We start from the raw sequence: 18,300 nt of genomic DNA on the forward strand, positions 1-18,300 counted from the left end.
CATGTCTTCTTCCCTCCCAGGTTCCCATTTGGGTCAGAAACACCCAGTCCTGTAGTCCCTAGAAAATGGTATACCTGGGATGCTGATGTAGTGGTCTTGTCTCCTCATCAACCTCAGTGACAGAAGAAACTGAAGAGGGTACAGGTCCCCTGAGGAGGATGTGTTGGGACAGTTCACCTCTCGAGGAGTCAGGCCAGGAAGGGACCAGGTGTACATGGAAGCCCACATTCTGCACATTTGCAAAAAGCCAACTCCAAAGTTAGAAAGAACAGTTCACACAAACCCACTCTTACTACTGACAGCAATTGTAAATACAGAGGATTCTCAAAACCACCCTCAGTTTTGATAATTTGCTAGAAGGATTTGCAGAACTCACTGAAAGCTGTTATACGCAGTTCATTACATGGAAAAAATAAGGTTAAAATTTAAATAAGTCAAGGGAAGAGACAAACAGGGGAGGATACAGGCAGGGGTGGCAGTGGGGGGGAAACACAGACCTTCCAGTTGGCCTCTTCCCACAGTTAGGACAACACTACACTGCTGGCATTGATATGCATGGAGTGTTGCCAGCCAGGGAAGCTCACCCAAGCCTTGGTGTCCAGAGTCTTTATTGTGGCTCCATCATGTAGGGACATTTACTGCCCACATGGCTGATCTCAGTTTCCAGCCCTCAGGAAGTAAAACTGCATGACCCAAAGCCCCCATCCTACACACCATTGTTGGTGTGGCTCAGAGTCCCCACTATATATCACATAGTTACCATCTGGCTGCACCAAGTTCCCTCTCTTAAATCACATTGTTGGTTTGGCTCAAAGCCCCTACCCTAAATCACATTGCTTCAATCTGGCTGGCCCAGGGCCCCTAAGCAAATAAAGACATTCCTATCAAGCATGACAGCTCAAGGGCTTACAGATTACCAACCAGAATCTGAGGGCAAAGGACAGACCTCTCTTTGAATAAGGTTAAATTCTTTACCATGTGACATTATACACTGTTATAATAATACACACATGGGGGGGGCATCATGGAGAGTTGTTAATCGTGTAGAATCACTAATATTCATTAACAGTTGACTGAGTGTCAGACACTGATCCGAACACTTTACATTAGCTAACTCCTTAAATCCATAAAAATCTCTATGAGTGTAGATGTGTTAATATCCCATTTTGAAGGCAAGGATACTGAGGTTTGGGAAGTTCATTAAATTCTCCAGATTCCACAGGTGGTTGGTGGGGGAAGCATGAATCACCCACTGCATGTTGTGACCCTAGGGGTCCTCCCTTACACAACCTCTATTCCACTTTGGGTAATGGTACCAGGTATTCAAAAATGGTGCCCATATGCCCACACTTACACACGATGTCTCCAACATCCACGTTGGACATGCATCGTAGTATTGCATGAATAATAGCAACATGAATAATAGTAATCTCGTGGTAGAAATAGCTGTTTAACTTCTTCACTGACAGAGCCCAGAGAGTTTCCTTCACCCTCCTCTTCACTGGACACCCCTTTTCCCCGACCACCAGGGAAGCCAAGCCCTTTAGCACAGCATTCAAGACTCAAGATTGGCCTGGTTTTCTGGTTATTCTCATTACTCTTCTCCTACGTTCATTCACTCATTCAGTAAACTAATATTTATTGAGGAGCTACTACATGCTAAGCACTGTACTAGGACCTGGGGATACAACAATAAACAAAACAAAATTTCTGCTTCCACAGGGCTTATATTGTAGAAGAGGAGTCTGCAAAGTTTTTTTCTTTGAAGGACCAAATAGCAAATAGTTTAAGCTATGAGGACCACACTGTCTCTTTCACAACCACTCAAATCTGCTGTTGTATTGTGAAAGGCACCATACACAAATACACAAAGGGATGAGTGTGGCTGTATTCTAATATAACTTTATTTACACAATCAGACAGTGGGGCTGGTCATGGTGGCTTACACCTGTAATCCCAACGCTTTGGGAGGCTGAGGCAGCTACATCACTTGAGGTCAGGAGTTCAAGACCAGCCTGGTCAACACAGCAAAGCCCTGTCTTACTAAAAATACAAAAATTAGCCAGGCATGACAGTGCTCAGGTGGGTGAGGCACAAGAATCGCCTGAACCCAGGAGGCAGAGGTTGCAGTGAGCTGACATCACGCCACTGCATTCCAGCCTGGGTGACAGAGCAAAACTCCTTCTCAGAAAAAAAATTAAAATAAAACAGACAGTGGGCTGTGGTTTGCCAACCTGTTCTAGAAGCAGACATTAAATTAACATATAATAAATATATGCCAGGTGGTAATGAGTACTATGGAGATAAATTAAATGGGGTGAGAAGGCAGAGACTGATTGTGATGCTCAACTATTTTCCAAAGAAGTTGTCAGAGAAGACCTCACCATGAAGAAGATATGGAAGAGAGAGACCCAAAGGAGATAAGGGAGTCAGCCACGTGGCTATCTATGGATAGAGCGTCCCAGGCAGGGGAAGCATCCAGGCTATAAACCCTAAGGTCAGAGGGTTTATATCTCTATCAGCATTTCTCTCTGTTCTCTGCTCAAATGACCCCTGGCAGTGAGGCCTTCCCCACTCACCATAAATATAATCCCTCCACCACCAGAATAGTCTTTCCCCTGATCCTGCCTTATTTTTACATGTAGCACTTGCTACACTGTGATGTGTTACATATTTACTGATCAACTCTGATGAGGTTAGGGACTTTGTTGGTTTTGTTCTCATTGTAACCCTAGCACTTACAGCAGCACTTGGGCATATAGCAGGTACTCAGAAATTTTCTGTTGAAGGATGGCTGGGAGCCAGAGCTATACATATGTATTAGTCTGTTTTCATACTACTATAAAGAACTTTCCTGAGCCTGGGTAACTTATAAAGGAAAGCAATTTGTTGACTCACAATTCTGTATAGCTGGAGAGGCCTCGGGAAACTTACAATCATGGTGGAAGGGGAAGCAGACACCTTATTCCCAAGGTAGCAAGAGGGAGAAGTGAGAGCACAGGGAAAAATGGTCACTTTCAAAACCATCGAATCTCATGAGAGTGTTCATTATCAAGAGAATAGCATGGGGGAAACTGCCCCCATGATCCAATCACTTCCAGTTGGCCTTAATTCACACGTGGGGATCATAATTCAAGATGAAATTTGTGTGGGGACACAGAACCAAACCATATCAACACGCATTGCCAAGATGCACAGATATCCTCCAACATAGGCATTTGAATGAGACTCAGAGAGGACAGGTGACTTGCCCAAGGTCACTACTATGGTTTGAGTATTTGTCCCCTCTAAAATTCATGTAAAAGTTTAATCCCCAGTGTGGTAATGCCATGAGGTGGGGCCTTTGAGAGGTAGTTGGGTCATGAGGGCTTTGCTGTCATGGATTAATGGAGTAATGGGTTACTATGGGAGTGGGACTGGTGGCCCTATAATAAGAGGAAGAAGCCAGGCGTGGTGGCTCACAACTGTAATTGCAGCACTTTGGGAGACTGAGGTAGGCAGATCACCTGAGGTCTGGAGTTCAAGACCAGCCTAACCAACATGGAGAAACCCTGTCTCTACTAAAAATACAAAATTATCTGGGTGTGGTGGCATATGCCTGCAATCCCAGCTATTCAGGAGGCTGAGACAGGAGAATCACTTGAACCTGGGAGGCAGAGGTTGTGGTGAGCCGAGATCACACCATTGCACTCCAGCTTGGGCAAAAAGAGCAAAACTCCATCCAAAAAAGAAGAGGAAGAAGAAGAGGAGGAGGAGGAGGAGGAGAAGAGGAAGAAGAGGAGGAAGGAAGAAGAAGAAGAAGAAAAAGAAGAAGACTAAGAAGATGAAGATGAAGACGAAGAAGAAGACGAAGAAGAAGAAGAAGGAGAAGAAGAGGAGGAGAAGGAGGAGGACGAGGAGAAGAAAAGAAGAAGAAGAAAAGAAGAGGAAGAAGAAGAAGAAGAAGGAGAAGGAGAAGGAGAAGGAGGAGAGAAGAAGAAGGAGGAGGAGGGGAGGACAAGGAGGAGGAGGAGGAGGAGGAGGAGACATCTGAACTAGCACACTCAGCCCCTTTGCTATGTCCCCCTGCATCACCTGGGGACTCTCAGAGAATCCCCACCAGCAAGACCATCCTAACCAGATGTTCCCCCTCAACCTTGAACTTAGCCTCCAAAACTGTAAGAAATATATTCCTTTTCTTTATAAATTACCCAGTTTCAGGTATTCTGTTATAAGCAACAGCAACAAAAAATGGACTAAGACAGTCACACAACCAGGACTTTAGGACTCCAGTCTTTGAGATGAGGTTTGCAGGCTCCAAAGCCCACGTGTCCTGGATTATTTGAGACATCTCATTGGCTTGAGGGAAGATGGATCCAAACATCTGAGGACAAGATGAACAGAGGAAGAAATTCCCTGCAATGAGGTCACCACAAAGCACCCATGACAGCCATGTGACACCTGCCCACAACCCCAGGGGAAGCTGTGAAGGAAGTACCCACCTAAACATCATGATGTGTAGATGAGTTCACAAAAAACCACATCACACACAATTTTCACAATCATTTCAGATGGAGACTAGAGTAGTATGTCAGGGGAGGGTTCATATCTGGAATATGATCTTTGATGAAGTTTCTCAGAAAGACCTCATGGAGAGAGAAATGAACTGTGGGTGAGATGAGGTCAGTGAATTTGTATCCACCAAGTGGCTTCTGTAGATGCCTTCACAATACACATTAAAACCTGTTACAATACACACACACACACACACACACACACACACACACACACACAGGAGTAATGAGAATAATAGTAATAGCAATAATAGAGATACATTATAATACCTAGAATAGTAGAGATACATTAAAATACTAAGCATTTCCTCTATGCCAGATCCTATTTAAGAGATTTATACTTTCCATGTGGTAACTCATTCAATCCCTTTCTACCAGAACTCTATATATCTTTCAATGTTACATTTAAAAAGCACTTTCTTCATGAAATCTGCCCTGACCATTGAACTTGAAAGTGGCCTCTTCTCCCAATGAAAGTCTGTGACATTCCATGTGTACCCCTTGGAAGTTCTGAGTATTTCTTCATCTTGGTTATTTGTTTGCATAGGCTTGCTTGCCTCCAAGATTATAAAAACATTTTTTCCTAAGACCTTGTCTCTTACATCATTTCAACCTTCACCAAGCTAGCATGGTGCCACTTATGCTTAAAAGAGTCTAGGCTTAGCAACCTTAGGAGCATTTGGCTGCTCCCCACGTCTCAATTCCTTTTATCTGTCAAAGAGAATAATAATACCAACCTGGTGAGTTTTTGTAAAGAATAAATGAGATAATATATATTAAATGCTTCATGTAGTGCCTAGTATATAATTAACACTCAATTAATATTAGCTTTTATTTATTTTTGTTATTGATTATGTATTCAAAATGATGAATAAATGGAAATAGTAGTACACATCAATGGACATAAAAACTTGAGTTCCTACTATGCACCAGAAACTTACCAGAATCCTCCCTATAACAGGCCAAGCATAATAATTATCATGACATTATAGCTACAGCTCAGCAAAATTACATTCACCTAGTAAATGGTGTATGACTCCACAGCCTGTGTTTTCCACATTCATACACTACATAATTTATGCCTTGGCCTGACCTCAGAGGGTCCAAAACCGTTTTCTTTTTTCTTTTCTTTTCTTTTCTTTTCTTTTCTTTTCTTTCTTTTCTCTCTCCCTCTTTCTTTCTTTCCTTTTTTCTTTTTGACAGAGTCTCACTCTGTCACCTAGGCTGGACTACAGTGCCACCACTTCAGCTCACTTCAACCTCTGGTCTCCCGGGTTCAAGCCATTCTCCTGCCTCAGCCTCCAAAGTTTACAGGCACATGCCACTGTGCCTGGCTACTTTTTGTATTTTTAGTAGAGACGGGGTGTCACCATGTTGGCCAGGCTGGTCTCAAACTCCTGACCTTAAGTGATCTGCCCACCTCGGCTTCCCGAGGTGGGATTACAGGCATGGGCCACCGCACCCAGCCCCAAGAGTTTTTTCAACATACACCTAGGGAAACCATTGCCTCACCCCACCCTGTCTCCCTTGTGTGTTAAAATGTGTGTTGCATTCCAGAGAAACAGCCATATTTACTTTGAACCCCACCACATCAGTGTACATTTAAGAATACTCCAGGGCATTTGTCAAAAATATAGATTCCTAGCATCATCCTAGATTCTCAGGAGGAACCTACGAATCAACTTCTGTAATAAATATCCCAGGTGATTTAATGCAAACTGACCACAAACCACTCAGTGAAATGATGCAGTGGGTGATTGGGTTATGTTTAGGTAATTATCTGTCATAGCTTGTAAAGAGTTCCTGAAAGTGAGGCCAAATTTGGATTCAGTAAATTTAGGGTGAGGCCTGAGAATTTGCATGTCTAATAAGCTCCTGACTGATGCTACGCTCATACTTTGAGGTGCTAGAATAAAGCATTGTGCCCAGGAATCCTGAGTCAACATTCTGGGGTTGCATTAGGGATAAGCTAGAAAGAATGCTGTAACAGACTTGTCATGTCCTCCAAGGGAATAGCCATCATGGAGGCTGCTGGCAGGAATGCCAGATGTTCGCCATTCTGCATCCCTCTATAAACATGCTACTTACCCAGGACATATGAATCACTTCATCATAATGCAGAGTATAATCTCTCCCATGCAAAGACAAAGCAATCGACCCCCTTTCCTCCACCAGCACAAACGATGTTCTATCTTATCCATAGACAAATGGAGATTACCTCACGGAACTATGTCCACTTCTTTTAGCCAATAGCAATGAGTAGTAGAAGCAGTTGTTAAAGCTTGGAGGTACCACAATACCTGAGAGATGATGCATCTGTGACTTGGATTATAAACGAGATGTGCTTAAGAGTTGAAGCTGAATCTTTGAAACTATGAGGAGAATTAGACTGGAAGTGGGGACATACTGGATAGAGTGGAAAAAGAACCAGATTTCACAAAGTGAAGCAAAATTTTATTTTCACCATTTTGTCCAGCAGGAGGGGGAGGAGGAGGAAGAGAAGAAGGGGAAGGAGGAGGAGAAGAGAGAAGGAGGAGGAGGAAAGAAGGAGGAAGAAGGAGGAGGAGGAAGGAGGAGGAGGAAGAGGAAGAAGAAGGAGGAAGAGGAGGAAGAGGCGGAGGAAGAAGAGACATATTTGTTGTAAAAGAAGGAGGAGGTGGTGGAATAAGACTAATTAAAAACTCATCTAGGGCCAGGAATGGTAGCTCACTCCTATAATCCCACCACCTTGGGAGGCCGAAGTGGTCGGATCACTTGAGGTCAGGAGTTCGAGACCAGCCTGGCCAACATGGTGAAACCCCATCTCTACTCAAAATACAAAAATTAGCCAGGCATGGTGGCAGGTGCCTGTAATCCCAGCTACTTGGGAGGCTGAGGCATGAGAATCACTTGAACCTGGGAGGCAGAGTGAGCTGAGATCGTGCCACTGTACTTCAGCCTGGACAACGGAGTGAGACTCTGTCTCAAAAATTAAAACAAAACAAAACAAAAAGTCTCATCTAGGAGAGTATAACAATATGGTAGAATAGAAGCCTCCACTATTTATCCCTTCCCCTGACAGGAACACCAAAATTTAACAACTATCTGCACAAAGAAATGTACCATCACAAGAACCAAAAATCAGGTGACCAATCACAGTACCTGGCTTTAACTTCATATTTCTGTAAGAGGCATTCAAGAAGGTAGGCTAGACAGTCTTGAATCCCTGACACCACCTCTCCTCTATCTTCCAGCAGCAGTCATGCAGTGTGAAGGGAGAATCTGTGAACTTTTTGGGGGAGAGTACAGCAAGTGGGAGACTTCACATTGAACTCAGTGCTACCCTGTCGCAGTGGACAGAAAAGCCATGCTGGGCTCAGCCAGCACCTATGAATGGAGGAAGCCTTTGGGCCAGCCCTAGCCAGAAGGGAATTGTCCACCTCAGTGGTCAAGACATTAGTTTCTTGGCAAACCTCACTACCGTTGGTCAAAGTGCTCTGGGGTTCTAGGTAGACTTGAAAGGCAGTCTAGGACACAAGGACTGCAATTCCTAAGCAACTCCTAGTGCTAGGCTGGGCTTAGAGCCAGTGGACTAGGGTGGCATGTGACCTAGAGAAACACCAGCCAGGGCAGCTAAGGGAATGCTTGTGCCATCTCTCCTCCAACCCCAGGAAGTGAAGCTCACAGCAACAAAAATGACTCATCCCTTTGGCTTGAGGAGAGGAGAGCAAAGGGTAAAGAGGACTTTGTCTTACCTCTTGGATATCAGCTCAGCCACAGTAAGATAAGGCACTAGGCAGAGTTGTGAGGTCCCCATTCTAGGCCCTAGCTTCTGGATGACATTTCTAGACACACCCTGAGCCAGAAAGGAACCTGCTGCCTTGAAGAGAAGGACCCAGCCCTGGCAGGATTCATCACCTGCTGTCTAAAGAGTTTTTAGGTCCTGAATAACCAGCAGCGATACCCAGGTAGTACACAATGGGCCTTGGATGAGACTCTGAGACATGCTGGCTTTTGGTGTGACCCAGTATATTCATTGTTGTGGTGACTGATAAAAGACTCCCACTTGAGAAAAGCAGAGGGACTTTGTCTTGCACCTTAGTTAGCAGCTCAGCCACATTGGGGTAGAGCAACAAGCAGTCTCTTGGGGTCCCTGCATCCAGACCTAGGCTCTTGGACGGCATTTCCAGATCTTGTCCTGTGCCAGAGGGGAACCCACTACCCTGAAAGTAAGTCTCAGGCCTGACAGAACTCACCAAAAGCCTACTGAAGAGCCCTTGGCCCTTGGGCTTTAGGTGCACATCAGCATAGTCTGGCAGAAACCACCATGGGTTAATGGTGTTGGTAGCCACAGGGAGAGGTTCCTCTGCCTGTGGAAGGAGGAGGGAAGAGTGGGAAGGACTTTGTATTGTGGTTTAAGTGCCAGCTTAGACACAATAGAATAGAACATCAAGTAAATTTCTAATATTTTTTACTCTAATCCTTGGCTCTCAGATAGCATATGTGGACCCACCCAGGGCCAGGGGGAGCTCACCACCCTGAAGGAAAGAACAAAAATCTTGACTGGCTTCACCATCTGCTGATCATAGAGCCCTAGGGCCTTGAGTAAACATAGGTGGTAACCAGGTGGTGGTTACAGCAGGCCTTGGGTAAGACCCAGTGCTGTGTTGGCTTCAAATCTGACCCAGTGCAGTCCCAGTGGTGGTGGTCACAGGGGTGCTTGCATCACCACACCCCAAGTACAGGTGGCTCAGCACAAAAAGAGAGGTTCCATTTGTTTGGGAGATAGTAAAGCAAAAGAACAAGTAACTCTGCCTGGTAATCCAGGGAATTCTTCTGGATTTTATCTAACACCACCAAAGTGGTATCTCTATGAGTCTGACAAACCCACAGTGTTATTAGGCTTGGGGCCCAAGTCCCTCTGAAAACTTGGAAAGCCTTCTCAAGAAGAATGGACACAAATAAGCCCAGATTGTGAAGACTACAATAAATATCTACCTCTTCAATGCCCAGACACTGACAAACTTCAACAAGCGTCAAGACCACAAAGGAAAACATGACCTCACCAAGTGAACTAAATAAAGTGCTAGGGACCAATCCTGGAGAAACAGAAATATGTGACCTCTCAGAGAATTTAAAATAGCTGTTTTGCGAAAACTCAAAGAAATTCAAGATAACACAAAAGGAATTCAGAATTCTATCAGATAAATTTAACAAAGGGTTTGAAATAATTAAAAACATCAAGGAGAAATTCTAGAGTTGAAAAATGCAATTGATATACCGAAGAATGCATCGGCATTTCTTAACAGCAGAATTGATAAAGCAGAAGAAAGTATTAGTGAGCTTGAAGATAGAAGATAGTCTATTTCAAAATACACAGTCAGGGGAGACAAAAGGATTAAAAGAATGAGTCACACCTAAGAGATCTAGAAAACAGCCTCAAGAGGGCAGATCTAACAGTTACTGTCCTTAAGGAAGAGACAGAGAAAGAGATGGGGTAGAAAGCATATTCAAAGGAATATCAGAGAACTTCCCAAACCTAGAGAAAGATATCAACATTCAAGTACAAGAAGGTTATAGAACACCAAGCAGATTTAACCCAAAGAAGACTACCTCAAGGCATTTAATAATAAAACTCCCAAAGGTCAAGGATTTTAAAAAAGGTATCTAAAAGCAGCAGGAGAAAAGAAACAAATAACATATAATGGAGCTCCAGTACATCTGGCAGCAGACTTTTTCAGTGGAAATCTTATAGGCTGAAAGAGAATGGCATAACATATTTAAAGTGCTGAAGGAAAAAACTTTTACCCTAGAATAGTATATCCAGCAAAAATATCCTTCAAGTATGAAAGAAAAATAAAGACCTTCTCAGACAAACAAAAGCTGAGGAATTTCACAACACCAGGATTGTGCCTACAAGAAATGCTAAAGGGAGTTCTTTAATCTGAAAGAAAAGAATGTTAATGAACAAGAAGAAATCATCTAAAGGTACAAAACTCACTGGTAATAGTAAACATATAGAAAAACATAGAATATTATAACACTGTAATCATGGTGCATAAACTGCTCATATTGTAAGTAGAAACACTAAATGAACCAATCAAAAGTAATAACTACAACAACTTTTCAAGACATTAACAGGACAGTAAGACATAAAGAGAAACAACAAAAAGTTTAAAAAGTAGGGGAAAAAAGCTCAAGTGTAGAGTTTGTATTAGTTTTCTTTTTGCATGTTTTTAATGCAATCAGTGTTAAGTTGTCATCCATCTAAAACAATGGGTTATAACAGTATTTGCAAACCTCATGGTAACCTGAAATAAGAAAGCATACAACAGATACACACACACAAAAGCAACACATTAAATCATATCACCAGAGAAAATTACCTTCGCTGAAAGAAAGATGTGAAGGAAAGAAGAAAGAGTAAACCACAAAATAATTAGTAAATAAATAATGAATAGGCAGGAGTAGATCCCTACTTAACAATAGTAACATTGAATGTAAATGAACTAAACTCTCCAATCAAAAGACACAGAGTGGCTGAATGGATAGAAAATAAGACCCAATGATCTGTTACCTACAAGAAACACACTTCACATATAAAGACACACAAACTGAAAATAAAGAGATGGAAAAAGATAGTCGAGGCCAATGGAAACCAAAGAGAGCAGGGGTAGCTGTACTTATATCAGACAAACTAGATTTCAAGAGAAAAACTGTAAGAAGAGACAAAGAAGGTCATTGTATAATGATAAAGAGGACAATTCAACAAGAGGATATAAAAATTTTAAATATATATGTATCCAACACTGGAGCACCCAGATATATAAAGCAAATATTATTAGAGCTAAAGAAAGTGATAGACCTCAATACGATAGTAGCTGGAGACTTCAACACCCCACTTTCAGCATTGGACAGATTTCCCAGACAGAAAATCAATGAAGAAACATTGGACTTATCTGCCCTATAGACCAAATGGATCTAATAGATATTTACAGAACATTTTATCCAACAGCTGCAGAATACACATTATTTTCCTCAGGATAATGATCATTCTGAAGGATAGACCATATGTTAGGTCACAGAACAAGTCTTAAAACATTCAAAAAATGGAAATAATATCAAACACCTTCTCTGACAATGAAATAAAACTATAAATCAATAACAAGAGAACTTTTGGAAACTATAGAAATACAAGGAAATTAAACAATATGCTCCTGAATGACCAGTGGGTCAATGAAGAAATTAGGAAGAAAATTTTCTTGAAACAGATGATAATGGAAACACAGCATACCAAACCCTATGGGATATAGCAAAAGCAGTGCTAAGTGGGAAATTTATAGCCCTAAGTGCCTACGTCAAAAAAGAAGAAAAGTTTCAAATCAATAATCTAATGATGTATCTTACAGAACTAGAAAAACAAGTTAACCAAACTCAAAATTAGTAAAAGAAAAGAAATAATAAAGATCAGAGCAGAAACAAATGAATTTGAAATGAAGAAAGCATTAGAAAAGATTAAGGAAACAAAAAACTGGTTTTATAAAAAGACAAACAAAATTCATGAACCCTTAGCCAGATGATTGAAGAAAAAAACAGAGAAAACCCAATAAATAAAAACAGAGATGAAAAAAGAAATATTACAACTGATACCATGGAAATTCAAAGGATCATTAATGGCTACTATGAGCAACTATATGCCAATAAATTGGAAAATCTAGAGGAAATGGATAAATTCCTAGACACATAAAACCTATCAAGATTAAACCATGAAAAAAATCCAAAACCCAAACAGACCTGAGCAAAAAGAACAAAACTGGAGGAATCATATTACCTGACTTCAAATTATGCTACAAAGCTATAGTAGCATGGTACATAGAAACAGATGTACAGCCCAATGGAATAGCATACAGAACCCAGAAACAAATCCAAACACCTACAACTAACTAATTTTTGGCAAAGGTGCCAAAAACATACATTGGGGAAAAGACAGTCTTCAATAAATGGTGCTGGAAAAAACTGGATATCCACAGGCAGAAGAATAAAACTAGACCCCTGTCTCCACCATATACAAAAATTAAATCAAAATAGATTAAAGATTTAAATCTAAGACCCCAAACTATAAAACTACTACAAGAAAACATGGGGGAAAATCTCCAGGCTATTGGTTTGGGCATAAATCTCTTGAGTATTACCCCACAAGCACAGGCAACCAAAGCAAAAATGGACAAATGGGATCACATCAAGTTAAACTTCTGCACAGCAAAGGAAATAACCAACAAAGTGAAGAGACAACTCACATAATGGGAGAAAATATTTGCAAACTACCCATCTGACAGGGGATTAATAACCAGAATATATAATGAACTCAAACAAGTCTATAAAAAAACTAATCCAATCAAAAAACGTCAAAAGATTTGAATAGGCATTTCTCAAAAGAAGACATACAAATGGCAAGCAGGCATATGAAAAGGTGCTCAATATCATTGATCATCAGAGAACTGCAAATGAAAACTACAATTAAATATAATCTCACCCCAGTTAAAATAGCTTATAGACAAAAGAGATAATAACAAACACTGGCAAGGATGTGGAGCAAAGGGAACCTTTGTACACTGTTGGTGGGAATATAAACTAGTACAACCACTATGGAGAACAGTTTTGATGTTCCTGGAAAAACTAAACATAGAGCTACCATATGATTTAGCAATCCCACTGCTGGGTATATATCTGAAAGAAAGGAAATTAGTATATCAAAAAGATATCTGCATTCCTATGTTTGTTGCAGCACTGTTCACAGTAGGCAAAATTTGGAACCAACTTAAGTGTCTATCAACAGATGAATGGATAAAGAAAATGTAGCTCTACCCCAAACTATAAAAACCCTAGAAGAAAATCTAGGCAATACTGTTAAGGACATAGATACAGGCAAAGATTTCATGGCAAAAATGTCAAAAGCTATTCCAACAAAAGCAAAAATTGACAAATGGGATCTAATTAAGCTAGAGAGCTTCTGCACAGGAAAAGAAACTATCTTCAAAGTGAACAGACAGCATACAGAATGGGAGAACATTTTTGCAATCTATCCATCTGACAAAGGGCTACTATCCAGATTCTACAGGGAACTTAAACAAATTTATAAGAAAAAACAAACAACCCCATTAAAGTGGGCAACAGACATGAATAGTCACTTCTCAAAGGAAGACATTTATGTGTCCAACAAACATATGAAAAATGCTCAATATCACTGATCATTAGAGAAATGCAAATCAAAACCACAGTGAAGTACCATTTCATACCAGTCACAATGGCAATTATCAAAAAGTCAAGAAATCACAGATGCTAGTGAGGCTGTAGAGAAATAAGAAGGGTTTTACACTGTTGGTGGGAAGGTAAATTAGGTCAACCACTGTGAAAGATAGTGTGGCAATTTCTCGAAGATTTAGAACAAGAAATACCATTTGACCCAGCAATTCCATTACTGGGTATATACCCAAAGGAATATAAATCATTCTATTATTACAATCTTTATAATATTACAATATTATAAAATACATGCACACATATGGTCATTGCAGCACTATTCAAAATTGCAAAGACATGGAATCAACCCAGATGCCCGCCAATGATAGACTGGATAAAGAAAATGTACCATAGTGGTACATATACACCATGGAATACTACGCAGCCATAAAAAGGAACAAGATCATGTCCTTTGCAGGGACATGGATGGAGCTGGAAGCCATTTTCCTCAGCAAACTAACACAGGAACAGGAAACTAAATGCTGCATGTTCTCACTTGTAAGTGGGAGCTGAGCAATGAGAACACATGGACACAGGGAGGGGAACAACACACACTAGGGCCTGTAGGGGGTGGGGAGAGGGAGAGCATCAAGAAAAAGAGCTGAAGTATGCTGGACTTAATACCCAGGTGATGGGTTTATAGGTGCAGCAAACCACCATGGCACATGTTTACCTATGTAACAAACCTGCACATCCTGCACATGTAACCAAAAAATTAAAATTTAATTTAATTTAGTTTTTTAAAAAAGAAAATGTAGTACTTATACACAGTGGAGTACTCTTCAGCCATGAAAAAGAGTAAGATCCGGTCATTTGCAACAACATGGGTGGAAATGGAGGTCATTATGTTAAGTGAAATAAGCCTGGCACAGAAAGATAAACATCGCATGTTCCCACTTATTTGTGGGATTTAAAAATCAAAACAATTGAACTTATGGACATAGAGAATAGGAAGATGGTTACCAGAGGCTGGGAAGTGTAGTGGGGGGTTGGGGGAAAAATGAAGATGGTTAAGGGGTACCAAGAAAACTAGTTAGAAAGAGTAAGACCTACTAGCCAGGCTCAGTGGCTCACGCCTATAATCCCAGCACTTTTGGAGGCTGAGGCAGGAGGATCACAAGGTCAGGAGTTCGAGACCAGCCTGACCAACATGGTGAAACCCCGTCTCTACTTAAAAATACAAAAATTAGCCAGGCATGGTGGCGTGCACCTGTAATCCCAGCTACTTGGGAGGCTGAGGCAGGAGAATTGCTTGAACCCAGGAGGTGGAGGTTTTGGTGAGCCAAGAGTGTGCCATTGCATTCCAGCCTGGGCAACAGAGTGAGACTCCGTCTCAAAAAAACAAAAACAAAAACAAAAGAAAGAGTAAAACCTAGTATTTGACAGCACAACAGGGAGACTACAGTCAAAATAATTTAATTGTATATTTTAAAAGATCTAAAAGAGTATAACTGGATTGTTTGCAACACAAAAGGCAAATGCTACAGGAATGGATAGTTAATTTTCCATGATCTAACTATTACACATTGCATGTCTATGTGTAAAATATCTCTTGTACCTCATAAATATATATACCTACTATATACCCACAAAAATTAAAAAGTAAAACCCATACAGAACAGAAATTTTTAAAACTTATCTATAATTCCACAATGTAATTCTGTTCATATTTTAGAATGAAATCCTTGAGTACATCCTTGTGCACCTGTATTTTCTTAGAAGTGAAACTCTAAGTTAAAGTGCTGTATACTTTACATAATAACTATTTGTACTTGGTTAACTGTCTGTGTCCTTAGCCCATTTTTCTATTCTTTATCTTCTTTTTTAATGAGGATGTATTATATATTAAGTATCTTTTAAAATGCATTCATTTTTAATTCATCTGGAATGTATTTTGGTATAAGCTATGAAATACAATTTTAAAATTGTTGCTTTTATTATTTTTTCCTAAACAGGGAAACAGTTTTCCCATCAGCATTTATCAAATAATGAAAACTCCTACTTTAAAAACATTACATTGTTTAGTACTCATAATCCTATGAGGTAGGTACTCTTATTAGCTCAGCTTTGCAGATGAGAGAATGGAGGCATAGAGAGGGTGAATAGTTTGGTAAGGAGTGGAGCCAGACTTTGTTTTAGAAGCTGTCAATAAAACTTATTCCTATTAAATCAATGTTGAGAAAATCACTTTATTCTATCCCTCAATCTATTTCCACGAAGGAGCTGGAGTATTCTGTCTCCAGAGTTCCTACTTCCCTAAGGACAGCAACGCCAGCAGGCTGATACCGAATGGTTCCTCTTCTCTGAGAAGATATTTAAAACGTCCAATATACAATTTATCCAAAAGAATTGTAAGAAGAAAGAAACTGGATATTCTATATTTCTCTGTAATTTTTCAACTTAAAACTTGTAAATTATATGAAGGAGAAATGAAGCAGAAAAAAAGTAAAAATTTGTAAATGATGATATTCAACGCTACATGATTAAAAACAGAATAAAACAATTGCACCTGTGGAAACAGAAGGAGTATAGCTATCTTTTAGAGTCTGCCGAGAAGACCTCTCTGACTCCTTCTATACTGTCCTTATCCTATTACTATTTCTTCCTCGTGATTTATTTTTATATTATCTCAAACTTTTCTCAGCACTACTGCCCTGATCTAAAATTTTCAGTGATTCCTTATGGCAATGAGATAGTGTCCTAACATCTTTAATTGTCCTTCAAGGCCATTCACGATGTAGCTCCAACCTGCCTTTCAATCAGATTCTGCATCCTTCTTCAGGAGCAGGACCTATGCCTGATGTTACTTTTTCTAAGAGGTGTTTTTTTTTTTTTTTCCTGTGTTTAATACCAAAAAGAGATCAAGAGAATTTTAGAACCTGGATCTTAAGGCTCATCTAGCCAAACCTGGATATTTTAAAGAAGAAACTGGCACCACACAGTGTAACTTGCTCCAGATCATATAACAAGATAGAGGTCACGATGCAGACCCCTACTTTTACATAGTAACCATTTGTACTTGGCTGGATGTCCTGGAAAATTTATTTTTTTTAAGACTAAACAATAACTATTTGTACTTGGTGAACTGTCTGTGTACCTTAGCCCATTTTTCTATTCCTTATCTTCTCTTTTAATGACGATGTATTATATATTATCTTTGAAGAGCTTTGGTTTTTCTTCCCTTGGATCAGCCACCTCCTGAACATTAAACCGTGTTTGGCAAATACTTGTTGGATGTGTTGTGTAATTTGAGTGTATTTAATGCATTCTGTTGACTTGGCAGGAGTTGCATCTTTGTTGTGAATGACTGAAATGAGCCACATGCGCATCGGTTGAGCAATTCCGCAATTCCAAGACAGTAAAAACACGACAGAAGACTTGCTGGAGAGATCTGTGTATCATGGAGTCAGCTGTCCATGAACCATTAGAAGGCACGGGGAGGAAAGGACTCAGCAGGAAAGCTGGTGCCTTTTAGCCCCACAGAGCATGTCCCCTCAGCCCCCACTAGGAATGAGCTGAAGCCTTGTATGGGAAGGTCTGTCAGCAAAGGTTTCTCATTCACTGCCTGGTCCTGGTTATTATTAGACCACATTAGAATCCCAAATCATTAGAATTTGAAGAGACTTGAGAGATTTCTTCTTTTGTTTTGATTTTGTTTTAGAGACAGGGTCTCGCTGTGTCACTCAGAATGGTATGTAGTGGTGTGATCATAGTTCCCTGCAGTTTCAAACTCCCAGGCTCAAGCAATCCTCCCAGCTCAGTCTCCCAAGTAGCTGGGACCACAGGCACACGCCACCAAGCCTGGCTAATTTTATTTTATTTTATTTTTTAGAGATGGGGTCTCGCCATGTTGGCCAGGCTGATCTCAAACTCTTGAGTTCAAGCTATCCTCCTGCCTTGGCCACCCAAAGTACTGGGATTACAGGCATGAACTACCATGCCCAACCTCAGTAGTGGTTTTTAAACAGTGCCCTACAAGAGTGTGCTGAGCCCCCTTCAGTTTCTCCCAGGACTATTGCCCACAGCTAGAGAGATTCTTTGTGGCAAGGACTGTATCTCCCCACCCTCCCATTTCCATATAAACCAGAGCAGCAGCTGGAGGTTCTCAACTAGATTTCATAAGGCAAAAAATCAACACTCTGCAGTTAAAAACCATCATCTAGGTTTAGGACAAGGAACTCAGGTACTAGAAGATTAAGGGGAAACTCCACATCTCTCTCCCAGTCTCCGGTGGTCTATTATGTTGGGGGACCCCACATACACAAGCGCAAATTTATGGCCCAGTCATCTTACTGACATGTAATACCTTAGCTGGGGTGGGAGATGGGGAGGAATTATATCTTGTTGTTTTTAGTCTCCATGTCAATACTTCACCTTCCCTCCCTTTTTATCTGCTTCTCCTTCTTCATTGCTTTACATGCCATTTGGTTTCTTAATGATTAGCATGTGCTCCCAAGACCACTAGCCC

This window comes from Cebus imitator, unplaced genomic scaffold, assembly GCF_001604975.1.
Source record: "Cebus imitator isolate Cc_AM_T3 unplaced genomic scaffold, Cebus_imitator-1.0 Scaffold520, whole genome shotgun sequence".
Lineage (NCBI taxonomy): Eukaryota > Metazoa > Chordata > Mammalia > Primates > Cebidae > Cebus > Cebus imitator.